This window comes from Spea bombifrons, chromosome 5, assembly GCF_027358695.1.
Source record: "Spea bombifrons isolate aSpeBom1 chromosome 5, aSpeBom1.2.pri, whole genome shotgun sequence".
Lineage (NCBI taxonomy): Eukaryota > Metazoa > Chordata > Amphibia > Anura > Pelobatidae > Spea > Spea bombifrons.
In genome coordinates this window covers 80,897,714-80,903,713 of record NC_071091.1, presented here as the reverse complement: position 1 = coordinate 80,903,713, position 6,000 = coordinate 80,897,714, and positions in this window count along the sequence as shown.

Genomic DNA, 6,000 nt, shown 5'->3' with positions numbered 1-6,000 from the left:
AGTAGCTTAATTAGGTGTTTTTCCCTTCGTTTGGATCAAGAGTAGGAAGGTTAGGTAGAAGGGTTGAACTTGATGGACTTAGGTCTTTTTTCAACCTTACTTACTATGTAATTTATTTTAAGCATTTAATAAGAAGAACATGCAAGATCATACTTATGTAGTAAGGCAGATGACACTGCTCTTTATATGATCTGTTATGTTACTTAAATCAATTTGTTTTATAAATAAAAATAAAATTCTTATGATATACTATTATCTAGATGTTCATCTACTGCTTTCATCAGACCACCACACTGCTAGTTCTCAATCATCACAACAGTTAGCGGGGCCCAAACATAAAACAAAAAGATAATAAATAATCTCTTCAGGAGTTCACTTTCCAATTAAGATGACCTTCTGGAAACAGAATGCATTAGTTGCACATGGTCTAAAGTCTAAAATGCAATTACTCATCCTCTCAGCATTACTTTTGGAACTTCATTACCTTTTGTGCTGTTTAAGGAGAGATCAAAGATTTCAATTAACAGCACAACCTACAGTATATTATGTCACTTAAGCCATTGGCTCTAAAAATCTCTCTACCTACGTAAAATGACAATGAATGTCAAGTGTAAGCATCAGACATTAGTGTTAAAAGTTGTAGTATTTAAGCTTTGAATTAGGATACTTGGATATTTTTTTGTTTTAATTTCAAAGGATTTTGAGAGTTTGAACTAGACGTTTTGCAACTTTTTGCATTCATGGTGTTGGAATTATTGCCTTTTGGATTAGAAAAATCTTGGATCCAGTAAGATTAGAAGTGGGGGACAAAGTCGGAGCCAAAACTAGGCTGCCCAGAACTACAGAAATGTTTTTTTTTAAAGAATTTGACAGACATACCTATAGCTCTCTACTTCAGCCACTTGCATTACAGATGAGGGTATATCTATATTCAGGCATTAGGTTACCAGCCCTTTTACTTCACATCATTATGATTACAATGGCCGTAAGCCTTTTGTATATTTAACAAATAACAGATGATCATGGCATCATCAACAAAAGAACCCCAGTTTGCCACTACATTTAGAGCATGTTTTTTTTACCTACCCATCAATTGTATCCAATTGTTAAACTATACAGCTGAACCATTAGGAGTAAATCACGGCTGAATTTGATTCATTGGGGAAGTTCAAATGTGAATATCTAAATCAAATTAAGTGACAGTGAGCAGACTTGTAGTCTGACAGCAGAAGTGATAAGTAACTTTGTTCAGCGTCTAAATGAAACATACCTCATTGTTATATGTTTTAAAAAGCCAGAAAGGTCCTGGATATGTAATTACAATTTTACCAGATTCTAATATGTGCTTTAACTGGCTCAACCTGGGTCAGGAGATAATGCTAATCATTGTCATTCAATTTTCTTCTGTCCTTTTCAAAATCCAGAATAACAATATTTTATGAAGCCATTGTTTGATTTAATAAAAATATAGATCAATGTTTATGACCATTTACCCACATAACTACTAGTGATCTAGTGAACAAAAAGCCAATGGAGCAAAGATTGATGGTTGAAGATGAAGGGCCTCTGTACACCTATGAAGATATTCCACAATAGTCATTTACAACATTGTGTTTCTGATGTTTGTGGTCATAAAATGTAAAGTTGCAGGCACTTTAATAAAAAAACAAGTTGTTTTGTGAGTGATTGTCTCATCTGCCTCATGTGTCTATTTTGTATAAAACATTAAAATGTAGTAGTAAAATACATGTATATTATTTTACCAGTCACTTTGCTATCTAAAAATTGCCAGTAGTCTTTACTTCTTGAGAAGGTAGTCTAAAACACTACACCCAGAACTGTAAAATATAGTAGCAAAATGTAAATGGTGGGGGGATAAGAGGGAATTACTGCTTGAGATACCACTTGGTCTAGGACTGGCCCTGGGCTTGAAACTATTTTCTGAAACAGTTCATATGTAAATGTGCTATTATAAAGCTAGAAGTCTGGAATTTCATTAAACACCAGGACAAACATCTGATGCATTTAAAGACTGCATCTCTATCTACAGACCATTAGGTTTTACACCATTATCCAGAAAATATATTTTCTGAAAATAATTACATGGAATAAAGTATAGTCTATTATATCATATATGCCACCAAATGCTTTTCTTCTAGATTATCAGTAGATGAATGACTAATAATAGTACTAATTATAGTGAAAGTATAAAACAAATTCATATTAGGCCATATATAATATGTTTATGGATGTGTAACTGATTACATATAATTTATGATTAGATGCATCTACTTTGTTTGTATGGTTTTGCTAAACAATCTTAGTATTCAGAGTCCTAACGCACCCTTGTTGTTTCATCATTGAAGCCCACAGCTGGAATAACACCAGATGCTCATCTCTTGATGTAATTTCAATATACAGTTGAAGATACTCCAGATTTTAGTTATTACGATGTTTGCTCTTTAGAGTGCCACTTATTAATCCAATTGTCAAGCCCTTTCTCTAATACATATTCTACATTGAAAATAAATAGCAAAATGTTTTAGAATTGCTTGGACATAGAAATTGTCTGTTTAGTGTTCTCAAGAAGATTTAATGAGGAGTAAAAGTTGCAAATGCTTTATACAAAGCCATATTCTGAGGACTCATTGTCTTCAGCTCTATCCAGCCTTGCCTCCTGTGACCCGACCTACTCTGGTCTACAGAATCCAGCACAACAGTCGCATTACAGGTGTAATTAGTCTTTCACACATTGCATCTCCATGTTGGCGTTATTTTTTGCATAAATCATGACATGGTGTAATATGTAATGTGTTGTTGTTGTTCTGAGGTTGTATTTACCTATGTTTTAGACCTCCTAAGGAACAGATGATTGTTATTTTGTCCTGATATGTAAAACCATAGGATTCAAAGAGGGTGTACTTTCTTTTTCACATGAATGTACAGTAATTATGAAGACACTAGGTGCTGTGCCCAAAAGACCCCAATGCCTTTTCCTGTATGATTTTATAGCACCTATGGGAAATTATTAATAAATAATTAAACATTCTGTGAACAATGTTGAAGTGGGACTGGTCACTAGGGAACTGTTTACAAAACCCAGCTAACTCTGAGGACACCTTGCGCCTCAGTTTCTGGCTATATAAATACAGATATAAATATAGCCAGTTTCTGGCTATATCAACCATAGCTCTTACTGAACAGATGAAGACTGATGACTGTAAATGATCAGTATACAAAAAGACATGTGGTAAATATGGTAAAGAGCAAGTTGCATTATATAAATATGTTCTAAGCTATGGAACCCTCTACAGCTCTACAGTCACTTTATCTTAACACCAACAAAGCAGGGTAATGAATTGGCAATTTAGTTATTGACATTACAATATTATGACTGTGAGCTGAGTGGCAAAATGCACTAGCATCAATTTTTAGCATCAACATTTGTATGGCAGTTAAGCTTTCTTCTGTGTCTCTGTCAATCTCTCACCAGACTTGCCATTATGCACTCAGATGCTATGTTATGACATCATAGCCAGAAAGACTGGTGTTTGCAGAGCACAGTTTTGAGAGAAAATCTTGAGTTAGGCAGTAACAGGTGGCATCTACTCCATAGCTGAAATCTTTATTTGTTCCTGTTATGCTATGTGATCCCATTTGGTAAACATATGTATGTTTGTGTTTTGGACTACTATATCACTGGCCCACTTATTTTGACTTGCCATCTGCGATTAAAGTTTCCCCTGGAGACATCAAGCACAAATGGGTAAAAACATATTGAGAACACATGGCATCTCACCTTATTGTTAACCTGCAGCAAAAATGAAAGTATTCATTGATGATGTCTTATAATTTGCCTCTTTTAATAAATAAAATAGCTACATTAAATCAAAAAGGAATTCTGTGTAACTCTAAAGTTATTCACAGAATCACATAAAATAGTCATTTATTCCATTGTAATATAAAGAGTACCATGCAAAAGTTTTAGACAAGAGTTGATTAATTTAACAAAATGTAATGTGCTTTATTTAGTTACCTGTGGTAAATGTGGGGTTCAATAATATCATAACTGCTGTGCTCAGGATGAACAAATCGGCACTTCCCCGCTTCCCCGTTCCCATGGTGTGCAAAGGCACCGTCGCGGCTCCACCCTCTTGCTTACAAACACAGAAGAGAAGCTGGGTTGCCATGACGAAGCGTCCTCCGTAATGATGTCATAAAGCCGAGCCAAATTCAAACCTATTTAAGACTTGACTTCTCTATTCTCATTGCTCAGTTATCAACTGGCTCTTCTCTATATACCTAGTGTTTCTAACTGTTTGGACTTTATGTGTACCAGACTCTATTTTGTAGCCGGCAGCTGCCCTTCATTGGTTGATGCAGAGGAGCACAGTGCTGGTGACCAATAGAGTAGCTCATACGCCAAAACTTTGCCTGTGGAGGCTCCAGGAGTTAAAGGACCATACGAGCGACTCTATTGGTCGCTGACTGGGTGCCTCCTCTGGCATCAACCAATGAAGGCAGCTGCCCTTCATTGGTTGATGCCAGAGGAGCTCAGTACCGGCGACCAACAGAGTCGCTCGCACAGACCTTTAACTCCTGGCGCTGAAAGTTGGCCATATTAGTTTATTTGGTATTTGGTTTAACCCCTTCGTGACAATGGCCGTTTTAACATTTCTGCGCTGCTCGTGTTTAGCTGTAATTTTCTTCTTTCCCGTTTACTGAACCCACACACATTATATATTGTTTTTTTCAGGACAAGAAGGGCTTTCTTTAGATGACATTGTTTTGATTGTATCGTATTATTTACTATTAAAAAAAGTATAAAATATGGTGAAACATTTAGAAAAAAATGACTGTTTCTAACTTTTAGTTGAAAAATCTTTTACTCATCTATAAAAGGTAATAAAAAAAACCTGCTAAATAGATTCTACTATTTGTCCTGAGTTTAGAAATACCCAATGTTTTTATGTTTTTTTGCTTTTTTCTACACATTATGGGGCAATAAGTACAGGTAGCGTTTTGCTATTTCAAAGCCATTTTTTCCAAATCTGGTAATTCTTCCCCCCATGTGCCATTTCGGGTATCTTTGAACCCGGCCAATGCAATTTACCCCATGAAGTCATATATTTTTGAAAACTAGACAGCCCAGGGTATTCCAAATGCTAGTATTTTAACCCTTTCCAAGCACTTATTCTACCATCAGCCTTTGTCAAACTTTATGGTAGTAATTTTTTTGCATTTGTTTTTTCACACACATTTTACTTCAGGTATGAATAAACAGGTTCTGGTATATGTCACTATCACAAAACACCCCAATATGTGTTCAGCAACATCTCCTGAGCGCAGTGATACCCCACATGAATGATTTTGCCTGGCTGTTTGGGGGCACATTTGGGGCATGCACATTTTTCAATGTTGAACTTTGGCATTTGGGGATCCACTGCCCATGCCCTATTTGGTACATCTTTGAGCCGGGCCATTTCAGTGTGCCCAACAAAACCATATATTTTTGAAAACTAGACACCACAGGGTATTTTAAATGCTGGTATTTTAACTCTTTGCATGCACACATTTTACCACCAGCATTGTTTCAAAGTTTGCAGTAGTATTTTTGTGTGTGTATTTTTCCCACACACACCTACTTTATGTATGAATTTACAGCTCCTGGTATATGCCACTGTCACACGACACCCCAATATGTGTTCAGCAACATCTCCTGAGTACAGTGATACCCCACATGCATGGGTTTGTCATTTTTTGGGGGAACTAAAAGGCCACATTTGGTACGTGTGCATTTTTTTTAATTGGAAATTAGATGTGTGGCCATCCTTCCCCCCCGTGTTAATTGGGACATTGTTGAATCCGGCCAATTCAATTTACCCCATCAAATCATACATTTTTTTAAAGTAGACACCCCATGGGCATTTAATATGCCAGTATTTTAACTCTTTCCATGCGAGAATTGTTTTAAGATAATATGCTAATTTTAGGACTTGC